We start from the raw sequence: 12,679 nt of genomic DNA, 5'->3' as shown, positions 1-12,679 counted from the left end.
AAAAAAAAGGTTTCCGAGGTTACACATTATTGCCATGTTTATAAAACATTAGAATGTGACTTTTCATTATTGCCATGTTTATAATAAACATGGGAATAATGAAGTCACATTTTAATGTTTTGACAGTTCTCTTACGTCAAAAATTTTGACCTACGTAATATCGCTTTTGTAGTAAAAATACTCTATGTATGTATGTATACTCCATCTAATTTACTTACCGTTGCACGTCATCCGCGTCATAGCCCGTGACGGCACATGATACCAACACGAAATATTTAGGCGGTAGGTGTGTTATTTTTTAGAATCACTTTGCCGAGTACACTGGCATTACAGCCACTAGACATATTTTATTATGTACGCGTAGAAATAATATTTAAAGATTTCTATTAATGTCAATTTAAAGAAATACACAATAATATGTTTCGTTTAAGTTGTATAAATGGATTATAAAGCGTTTTTATGAAGCACATTTGTTCGGAATACACTGTAACTATAATCGAACGCAGTTGATATTTTGGCATAAATTGGTACCTAACATTTACTTGACAGTTGCGGTGATGACACTTCATATTTGTTTATATTCTTTACTATAAGTATTTGTTTCATTATATTTACTGTTTTTATTATGTACTTTAACGTAAGATTATAACTTAATTCTTGTTTTCTATTTGTAAAGTTTTTATTTATTTACATTGAATATTAATTTTTTTTGCTGTATAATCCACTTCCGCAAAAACTGTGTGATGTATTTGATTTAAAATGAATTCAAGAATTTTTTGTAATTGGGCAACAATGTCAACTTAGATCTCTAACGTAGATAATGACGTGCAACGGTAAGTAAATTAGATGGACGTATGTGTGTATGTGTGTGTGTGTGGAAAAGTTAAACCGATCTGAACTTTTTTCTGTGTTTGAAGAGGGGGTGAGGGCCGATTCAGAACTGGTGTAGTTCATGCCCCGCTCACTCTAGTAAAAAACATGTAATCGTATTTATTTTCCTTCCATTTAGTCAGAGGCGCTGATGTCGGCCTTGTGATTGGTGGAACATGACTTTTGACAAATCCTGCGCTATCTGTGAATCTGTAATCTGTGTTCGTGTTCGTTCGTTCGTTGTCGTTCACTTATTTTATATGGTCGGTGTCGGTTATGTGATGTGTTTTGTTTGTGTCACCATAAAAAGCTGATATTCAGTCGTGTTTTTTGATATTTTTGTTATTTCATAATCGAGTACCTTTTTAAAGGTAAGTTTTTCTGATTGTAGGTACTGTTTATCCAACAGTTTTACAATACACATTTTATTTCACGTTTTGTTGTTAGGTCTAATGGCTCCGTTCAGCTGTTGTGTGCAGACGGTGGAAAAATTCGACAAGTAAACATTTATTTAATCCAAATTACTCATATTTCTATGTAAAATGTCACATTATTGTTTAAATAAATAAGTAAGAAACAAAAGTTGTTTGTGTTTTACCTTTATTGTCCACTTGAATAAATAAAATATTAAATATTGGAAGTACCGTATGGAGGCTAGGATGTACCTAGCATGGAGGCTAGATTATGCAACTCTTCCTATTCAATCAACAGCAAGAATGTTTAAAATTTCACACCTATCATGAAGTAGCTACAGACCACTTATGTGGAGGCCAGATTTGTAGTATCCTTCCAATTAAACAGGTGCTGAAATACGTGACATATTTTTTGAAGGATAAGATCGCATTCTACCAAATCACACAACACTTTTTTCTATGGTGCAGTTTGTGAGTTTTGACTGCCCATAAGCCAGCTATAGGACTTGGTAGGTACAAAACGGCATATTTTTTAGCGGTATATATCTTCGGTTCAAGATAAGATAGGAAAACAGTAAATACACCAAATCAACAGCGTTGAGTAAGCTTTCAAACGGTGTCTAAGCTGTCAGGATCAAACATACACACGGCTCAGTATACCCGAAAAACTGAAAAACTAAACTTTGAAAATTTTGTTTTTTTCGACAATTACTCAAAATTTCAACCTACGAATTAAGCCAATAACTGAGCGTTTGTAGAAGGACTCTAGACGAATCTAACGGTGTATACCTTATATCCGGGAAAATTCGAATTTTTAAGTTATAGGCTTCATAAATATGATCAAATCTATTTCTTATGGGAAAAACAGTTTTTCAAGCTCAATAATTCCTGTAATAGCTTCAGTTATCATACTTGACCTTAGATGCATAAGATACTACTTGTCAATACGTTTCAAACTTATGTTTAGTGAACAAAATCGGTTAAGCCGTTTAGTAGTGATTAAGCTACAAAGGTATAATCCAATTAACGATTATTTCCTAAATGGTTTATGTAGTTGTAGTAGTTACGACGCTAATATGATCTGGCAACGGGCAATCAGAGTTCATTTACCGGCCATAGCAATATTTTTTTTCACAGTCTATTTCGAATAGAAAAAAAATCTAGTGTACATTCGATGGACACTAGATCATTTGGGAGATAATGACAAAGGCGACCATTTATAAAGGTTAACGTGTAATCGAGAAACATTGCATTCAAATTTATACATTTAATTTACAAATAACGTTGAAAAACTCCTGATACAAGAATAAAAACCGCTAAACGCCGTAAAAATGAGTGGCGTATACAATATTCCAGCTACAAAAGATCTGATATGAATATTACTTGGCGCGAAAATGTACTTTCATTTTGATGCAAAACAAAATTCTAGTTTTATTTTAAAAGATTTTTCATAATATTTGCTAAATTTGAAGTAACCACGCCACAAAAAAGTTTTAAAATTCAAACTGTATCAAAATTACTCTTTTGTGGCGCGTTTTACTTCAGATTGGGCAAATATTATGAAGAAATCTGTTAAAATAAAACTAGAATTTTGTTTTGCATCAAAATGAAAATACATTTTCGCGCCACGTAATATTCATATCAGATCTTTTGTAGCTGGAATATTGTATGCGCCACTCACTTTTACGGCGTTTAGCGGTTTTTATTCTTGTAATTATTTACTTGAGACCTACGTTCAGCAGTGGACTCGTAACGACTAGTGATTATGATGATGATGATGATTATGATTGTTCGGAAATCCTTATTTCTTTATTTTATATTGAATATCATTTTAATATTTAATTTATTTCGGGTAGAATAAGTTTTAGATAATTTAATAATTATATTTAGTGGTTGTTCTCTGCCCTCTCTAAAAATGATGCAGAATAACCTTGTGTGTCGTCTAATTTACATGAATGCTCAATATCAATTTTTACTCATCCACAAGAACAAAATAATGGCTTTGCGCATTATATACAAATGAACATGCTCCGTTGAGTACCTTTAAGACAGAAGGTACGACTCTACGACTTCGCTTCAAACCTTCTACGGTGAAAGAACTCCCGAATTCCGAACCTTTCGTGATTTGACGGTACCGTCGCACGTGCATCGTGAAATTCATGGAAGGAATCTATTAAAAGAAGCAGTGATGAATTGAGTAGTAACCCTTGGGTCTGCATAGTTTACCAAATCCTAAAGAACACCAATTTTATTGTAAGCGATTTGCGCATAGATTGTGGAACCATATTATTTTAAAATCAATCTTTTTAACAAGTTAGTTTTCATATTTCCTGCAGTTTTCATACAATGATGGTGATGATTCTTTCAATATTGTAATGATTTCTTTAATGTTCTTTTATAATCTAAAATAGTAGTAAAGTTTTAGGTTGCCTTAATCCCACTGGTTGATACGTCATTGATTTCAGTCTGACCAACCGACTGGAAAATCGGGTAAATCTCCATAAAGAGCGGGCTCGGGCGGTGGCGCGAAGACTGGCTTGCTCTAATACAAAAACAATGTTGGCTGGAATTTTATTGGTTATTATTTTGTTCCGTGTGCAACAGTTGAATTCAATTCATGCTAAGGCAATTGGCTCTTTTGTATTTTAGCTGTTTTCATTATGGATATTTCTGGTACACAAAATTTGCATTTGGCTAGTAGGAATTTGTTTTTTTTTTTGTTCATACAAAATTATAAATATACCATTATTGTTCGCCAACAGTATCTTTGTAATTCCTCAGTAGTTTCAGACGCCCTTTTATTTGAGTCTCATTGACTCATTGGTGGGTACCATAATTTTAAGTCAAATATATCACATAATAGTCCAGGAACCGAAGCTCTTCACCTCGCAATTTTTACAGAATGGATCGATTTGCTTGAAACTTTGAGAATAAGTAGTCGATAGTCCAAGGATCAAAATCTATATGATGCCGAAAGGCGGTTTTATCATGGGGGTGGTTGCCACCCCATCTCGGGGGTGGAAATTTTTTATTACATTTTGACCTCAAAAGTTGATAAAACATTCATTCTAAGCAAAAAATGCCCTATACATTTTTTTGATAAAATTAATAGTTTTCGATTTATGCGCTATCGAAAGTGTTAGTTTTATATCGAAAAAATTAATGTTTTTTGATATACTCATTTACGATTCACTTAATTGTTGCCGTAGAAAAAATTTTTCAAACCATGTTCTTGGGAATTAAATATCCTACAATTTAATATTTAAACATTTTTTCGTATCTCTGTCGCTAATCTTTCTATTCTGAAGAAAATGGCATTTTATACCAAACTACAAAAAATTCGTTATTTGCTTTTAACTTCAGTTTTTTAAAACAAATCATTCTAAGCTAGTCAAACTTGTAGAATCTATTAATAATACATAAATAAAGAAGAATCAATAAGGCCAATGACTAAAAACACCGCTAACTTACATTATTATGCTTCCAATTGGATTTCTCCTTTTTTTTTCAAAAAAATATATTGATACTTTAACTGTAACTTTTTTATTTTTTATCTAAGAAAGTTTGTTAAAAAAATTTTTGTAGGATTTTACAAGATCTATAAGTCTATTAATATTAAATCTTTTTAAAATCCTCAGTCGCAAAAAGAGGTGACTTTGAAAGGGTTGGTAGAGGTGGTTTTTGCATGTTATTACAAGTTTTAATTGTCATAAGCTCACTCAGTTTTTGCTGTAGAAAAAATTTTTGCAAACCAGTTTCTTGAGAATTAAATAGGCTACACTTTTATATTAAAACATTTTTTCGTATCTTTGATGCTAATCTTTCTATTCTGAAGAAAAGATAATTTTTCTCCAAACTACAAAAATTCGTTATTTGCTTTTAACTCCATTTTTTCAAAACTAATCATTCTAAGCCGGTCAAACTTCTAGACCCTATTAACAATATATCAATAAAGAATAACAAATAAGGTCAATGACTAATTTTAATTAGGGTGGTGATGAGGGGGTTGCTTCCAATCACTTTTTCGCTGAAAACAATAGGGACTGGCATTCTTTTCATTATAAGTCACTTAATTTTTGAGCTCGAGACTTTTTTTTATTTCTGGAGATAGATATTTTAAAATACTTTAAATTAGTTTCTATAAGTTATCCTCTAAAAATGTATAGTTTTCCCGTCTTTTGAGTTTGAAACTACAATATTGAGCATTTGACGAAGAAGAGCTAACATATAATAAAGTAAAGCTCGATTACTATTGGTCTTAAAGAAAATAAAAAAAAGTTTTTTTTTATTTTTTCAAAAGGTACATTTTTGTTAAGTAAAGCTGTTTTGATAAAACGAAAACTTTTGGAGTTATTAGCAGAAAACTTTTTAAAAACATTGATTTTTTCGATATAAAACTAACACTTTCGATAGCGAATAAATCGAAAACTATTAATTTTATCAAAAAAATGTATAGTGTTTTTGCTTAAAATGAATGTTTTTGCGGCCAAGATATAATAAAAAATTTCTACCACCAAGATGGGGTGGCAACCACCCCCATGGTAAAAGCGCCTTTCGGCATCATATAGATTTTGATCCTTGGAATATACACTACTTACTCTCAAATTTTCAAGCAAATCGATCCACTCTGTAAAAATTGCGAGGTTTTGTTCTATTTTAAGCTTCATTACTTGCACTATAATTATTATTGCGAAGTGTAATATACAACAAATCAAATTAATATGCTTCTTTTCATGAGTATTTTTCAGTGTGTCACAAATGATAGAAAAAAAGGTAAGTCCGTGATAATATACATTTTAGTGACATGACATTTTAGTTAAATCTGATAGTTGTCACATTTTATTTGCAATTTGGCAGAAAAAGAAATCAATTGTGTTTATTGCATTTATAAAATGGTATTTTCTTTGATTTCTATAGTCTTATAAATTGTACAGATTATATTCGTAGATATATTATATAATTCGTAAATAATTTTTTTTTTCGATTATAGCGCCATCTATTGACAACTAGAATAAATGTTATAAATATCACCGACGAAATGTAATCACCGACGTGCGTTTTTTCTGTCGCATACAATTTAATGCGTTAGAAAGAAATCGAAAATCTGTGACGCACTGAAAGATGCTCATGAGAAAAAGAATATTCAATGTAAATAAATAAAAACATTAGAAAAAGAAAACAAGAATTAAGTTATTAGTTAAGTAGTTAAAGTAAATAATAAAAACAATTAATATAATAAAACAAATACTTATAGTAAAGAATGAAAACAAATCTGAAATATCACCACCGCAACTGTCAAATAAATGTTTCCAATTTATGCCAAAATATCACCTTTGTCCGATCGCAGTGAGAGTGTAGTCCACAAGTGTGCTTTATAAAAACGCTTTATACTTACACTTATACAAATTAAATAAAACAAGTTAGGGTAAATAAATATGTTTCTTTAAATTTACATTAATAGAAATCTTCTGAAGCTATTTCCTTGTGGCATTTTTATAATTACGTATTTTTTATGGGAAATAAGCCACAATTTTATTAAAAAATGAATTTATTAACTAGTCCTGTCGCCAGGGGGGGGGGTCCGGCCCGGCTCGGTGTCGCCCGGCCTCCTTAATTCAGATGGACTTACCCAAGTTTTTTTATGTATTTTGACCCGTAGAACACGAATTTTTTGGGTAACAGTTGATCCGGATGTCGATAAGATTGTTATAAACAAAGAACTTGAGGAATTACATAGCAGCGATTTTTCGCAAAACAAAACATTTTTTTGTATTATTTGGGTGATTCTCAGCAAAAAATGATCTTACAAGTTTTTTCGTAGGATGCATAGTTTTCGAGATAAACGCGGTTGAACTTTCAAAAAATCGAAAAAGTGCAATTTTTGAACCGGAATAACTTTTGATTAAAAAATAAAATAGCAATTCTGCTAACTGCATTTGAAAGTTCAAGTCAAATTACATCGGTTTTGATTATTTGCATTGCTAAAAATTAAGTTTTTATTTGTCAAACAAAGCTATAAACACATAGTGTTTCCCGTGCCAAATGCATGCGTTTTAATGTACGTAATATACGTAGAAATTCTGTATGCGCGCCTACTCGTTCGATTTCAAATTAGAAATGCATTGAAAACACCATTCAATCACTATGTGCTTAAAGCTTTGTTTACCAATAAAAAAATTATTTTTTAGCAATGAAAATATTCAAAGTTTATAGAATTTGACTTGAACTTTCAAATGCAGTAAGCAGAATTGCTATTTTATTTTTCAATCAAAAGTTATTCGGGTTCAAAAATTTCAATCTTTTGATTTTTTAAAAGTTCAACCTCGTTTATGTCGAAAACTATGCATCCTACGAAAAAACTTGTAAAAACATTTTTTGCTTAGAATGACTCAAAATATACAAAAAAATACTTTGCTTTGCGAAAAATCGCTGTTATGTGATTCCTCAAGTTCTTTGTTTATAACAATCTTATCGACATCCGGATCGACTGTTACCCAAAAAATTCGTGTTTTACGGGTCAAAATACATAAAGAAAACTTGGGTAAGTCCATCTGAATTAAGGAGGCCGTTGTACCCCTACTGGCGACAGGACTAAACGTTTCATGACGCAACTCATAAATATTGGCGATATCATTTTAAAGTCTTCTACTTTAAAATGTATAATATACGTCTGAATTGCCAATATAAATGAGTCAGATTAAATAAATTATTAGAAGAATTTTTTTAGTTAGCAACAACAAGTTTGTTTATTTTAATACTATTTTGTATTTTGACAACGAAACCCGATTTGGGCTTCTAAACGTTAATAAATTCACTAAAAAGGGGTAGTTCCCTGGATTGGCTGTATACCTTATAGTTAAACAAACTGGAACATGAAGTAAAAACCACTTCTATGTAAAAGGTATATTTACTAAAAATTTTTAGAATCCCAATGGATTCAATAAAATGAGTTCATCAGAACGTTTTCAAACCTATCGGTCCATCATCAGTGATTTGAATACTTGCAAAATAGCCCCAGAACCAAACAATGGTTGTGATTATAAATAAATCTACATTATGTTGAAATAAATTTAAAATGGCTAAACGCCGATGTTAAAGGATTAAACCTCTGGGAACATGGTGAAACTCTACCCGAGGACCCAATCAACCATCTTCGGTCAACGATGACTACTAAGTCATCGTTGACCGAAGATGGTTGATTGGGTCCTCGGGTAGAGTTTCACCATGTTCCCAGAGGTTTAATCCTTTAACATCGGCGTTTAGCCATTTTAAATTTATTTCAACATAATGTAGATTTATTTATAATCACAACCATTGTTTGGTTCTGGGGCTATTTTGCAAGTATTCAAATCACTGATGATGGACCGATAGGTTTGAAAACGTTCTGATGAACTCATTTTATTGAATCCATTGGGATTCTAAAAATTTTTAGTAAATATACCTTTTACATAGAAGTGGTTTTTACTTCATGTTCCAGTTTGTTTAATAAATTCATTTTTTAATAAGATTGTGGCTTATTTCCCATAAAAAATACGTAATTATAGAAATCTTCCAATATTATTTCTACGCGTATACAGGGTAAAGCTCATTAGCTCCGCTACAGTAATAGATTGCAATAAAAGTTAAAATCAAAAATTTTAGCCACCTTTGAGCTTCACATTACAAAATTAGTTAGAATGTTACAGGGTGTTTGGTAACACAGTGGTAGACCTAACTTTCGTTTTTTTAAATGGAACACCCTATATTTTATTTTATATTCGAAATCCTATTAACTTCTCCATCACAAAAATATAAAGGTTTGTAATGTTATACAGGGTATTTACAAAGTTATAACCAATTTTGTATGAAAATCGTAACAAGTTCAACTCCCTGTATAAATAAAAATAAGCACAACAGCAATGGTTTATTAATGCTATATTTTTTTATTTATTGTCAAAATTTTTAAGAATTATTGATATTGCTATATTTTCTTTATATAAAATACAGGGTGAGTAAAAACGCAAGTACATTATTTTCTCAGTAATGTTAAATAGAACACCCTGTATTTTATATCACTGTTGAAAAGTAATATTAACGTACTTAAATTTTTATATAACATTCCCTATGCCCAAATTTATTAGTTTTCGAGATATTTTCATTTTTCAGAGCAAATTATTTTAGGTGTTTAAATTTATCATGTCTATTAAGCTAGAAAGACCATTTCATAAGGGAGCCATGAGACACACCCCATATTTTTTTGCTATTTTATTGCTAATTTATTACGCAAATTAAAAATTTATTGCTTCATCCCCTTCAGAGAAACAGGTGGCCATTCCAGCTTAATATTAAGCTAGAAAGGCCAACATTCATATATCCGAAACGAAAGTAGATAGAGAGTTGCTTCCGGCAGCCTATTTTATTGCTAATTAATTGCTAATTTATTACGCAAAACAAATTTATTGCTTCATCCCCTTCAGAGGTGGCCATTCCAGCTTAATATTAAGCTAGAAAGGCCAACATTCATATATCCGGAACGAAAGTAGATAGAGGGTTGCTTCGGGTGGCCTATTTCATTGCTAATTAATTGCTAATTTATTACGCAAAACACAAATTTATTGCTTCATCCCCTTCAGAGAAACTGGTGGCCATTCCAGCTTAATATTAAGCTAGAAAGGCCAACATTCATATATCCGGAACGAAAGTAGATAGAGAGTTGCTTCCGGCAGCCTATTTTATTGCTAATTAATTGCTAATTTATTACGCAAAACAAATTTATTGCTTCATCCCCTTCAGAGGTGGCCATTCCAGCTTAATATTAAGCTAGAAAGGCCAACATTCATATATCCGGAACGAAAGTAGATAGAGGGTTGCGTCGGGTGGCCTATTTCATTGCTAATTAATTACTAATTTATTACGCAAAACAAAAATTTTTTGCTTCATCCCCTTCAGAGAAACAGGTGGCCATTCCAGCTTAATATTAAGCTAGAAAGGTCAACATTCATATATCCGGAACGAAAGTAGATAGAGAGTTGCTTCCGGTGGCCTATTTTATTGCTAATTAATTGCTAATTTATTACGCAAAACAAAAATTTATTGCTTCATCCCCTTCAGAGGAACAGGTGGCCATTTCAGCTTTATATTAAGCTAGAATAGCCAACATTCATATTTCCGGAACGAAAGTAGATATAGGGTAGCTTCCGGCGGCATATTTTATTGCTAATTAATTGCTGAAATATTGAGTTTACAAGAATTTACAAACTCACCCCCTTCAACCCCTACCGTTATCATCATTCCCCGGAATCCACAAAAAGTGAAAATAACCAGTTTAAAGAGCTAAAACCAAGTACGTATTTTTTGCTCATTAATTACTACATGTCTAAGCCAAAAATGAATGTTTTGCTTCCTCCCCTAACGAGCCACAATGGCTGCAGCGGTTTAATACTTAAGGCTGCAATACTCAACACTCCTATTTCAGGAAAGAAAGCAGATAGAGGGTCGCTTCTGGCGGCATATTTAATTTTTAATTAATTGCTGAAAGATGGGTTATACCAGTATTTACAAACTCACCCCCTCTAACCCCTACCGTTATCATCGTTCCACGGATTTCACAAAGCGTGAAAATAATCAGTTTAAAAACTTAAAACCAAGTGGGTATTTTTTTCTAATTAACGGCTGCAGGTCTACGCCAAAAACCAATTTTTTGCTTCATCCCCTAACGAGAAACAATGGCTACTGCGGTTTAGTTCTTAAGCTACAATACCCAACACTCCTATTTCAAGAACGAAAGCAGATAGAGCGACCCTCTATCTGCTTTCGTTACTGAAATAGGAGAATTGAGTGATGTAGCTTAAGTATTAAGTATTCAACCGCAGTAGCCATTTTTACTGGTTAGGGGATGAAGCGATAAAATCAAATTTGGCGTAGACCTGCAGCAGTTGCTTAGGAAAAAAATACCCACTGGGTCTTAGATTTTTAAACTGGTAATTTTCACTTTCTGTGAAATCCGTTGAGCGATGATAATGGTAGGGGTTGGACGGGATGAGTTTGTAAATTCTGGTATACCCAATCTTTCAGCAATTAATTAGCAATAAAATATACCGCCGAAAGCTACTCTCTATCTACTTTCTTTCCAGAAATATGAATGTTGGCTCTTCTAACTTAATATTAAGCTAGAATTGCCACCTGTTTCTCTGAAGGGGTTGAAGCTATAAATTTGTAATTTGCGTAATAAATAAGCAATTAATTAATAATAAAATAGGCCGCCAGAAGCGATGCTCTATCTGTTTTCGTTACTGAAACAGGAGAATTGAGTGTTGTAGTATTCAACCGCATTAGCCATTGTTGCTCGTTAGGGGATGAAGCAATAAAATCGTTTTTGGTGTATACCTGCAGCAGTTGCTTAGGAAAAAAATACCCACTTGGTCATAGGTTTTTAAACTAGTAATTTTGACTTTCTGCGAAATCCGGGGAATGAGAACAACGGTGGGGGTTGGAGGGGGTGTGTTTGCAAATTGTTGTATACCATATCTTTCAGAAATTAATTAGCAATAAAATATGCCGCTGGAAACGACCCTCTATCTGTTTTCGTTCCTGAAATAGGAGTGTTGGGTATTGTAGCATAAGGATCAAACCGCAGTAGCCATTGTTTCTCGATAGGGGATGAAGCAAAAAATTGGTTTTTGGCGTATACCTGCAGCTGTTAATTAGAAAAAAATACCCACTTGGTTTTAAGTTTTTAAACTGATTATTTTCACTCTTTGTGAAATCCGTGGAACGATGATAACGGTAGGGGTTGGAGGGGGTGAGTTTGTAAATTCTGGTATACCCCATCTTTCAGCAATTAATTAAAAATTAAATATGCCGCCAGAAACGACCCTCTATCTGCTTTTTTTCCTGAAATAGGAGTGTTGAGTATTGTAGCCTTAAGTATTAAACCGCAGTAGCCATTGTGGCTCGTTAGGGGAGGAAGCAAAAAGTTCATTTTTGGCTTAGACCTGTAGCAATGAATAAGCAAAAAATACGTACTTGGTTTTAGCTCTTTAAACTGGTTATTTTCACTTTTTGTGGATTCCGGGGAATGATGATATCGGTAGGGGTTGAAGGGGGTGAGTTTGTAAATTCTTGTAAACTCAATCTTTCAGCAATTAATTAGCAATAAAATAGGCCACTGGAAGCAACTCTCTATCTACTTTCGTTCCGGATATTTGTATATTGGCCTTTCTAGCTTAATATTAAGCTGGAATGGCCACCTGTTTCTCTGAAGGGGATGAAGCAATAAATTTTTGTTTTGCGTAATAAATTAGCAATTAATTAGCAATAAAATAGGCCACCGGAAGCAACTCTCTATCTACTTTCGTTCCGGATATATGAATGTTGGCCTTTCTAGCTTAATATTAAGCTGGAATGGCCACCTGTTT

The 12,679-nt window shown here is 32.6% G+C and overlaps 1 long non-coding RNA gene across 1 annotated transcript; it reads left to right on the top strand.

Annotated features, from left to right (window-relative positions):
* Positions 1–949: 949 nt before the first annotated feature.
* Positions 950–1,385, top strand: LOC126882794 (uncharacterized). Its single transcript, XR_007697394.1, has 2 exons — positions 950–1,241; positions 1,318–1,385. It is a non-coding gene; the product is annotated as an uncharacterized LOC126882794 (long non-coding RNA).
* The last annotated feature ends 11,294 nt before the right edge of the window (positions 1,386–12,679 follow it).

The sequence above is a fragment of the Diabrotica virgifera genome, chromosome 3 (genome assembly GCF_917563875.1).
Source record: "Diabrotica virgifera virgifera chromosome 3, PGI_DIABVI_V3a".
In the NCBI taxonomy this organism is placed as follows: Eukaryota; Metazoa; Arthropoda; class Insecta; order Coleoptera; family Chrysomelidae; genus Diabrotica; species Diabrotica virgifera.
Note: the sequence above shows the minus strand (reverse complement) of the source record. Positions and strands in the feature narration are given on the sequence as shown.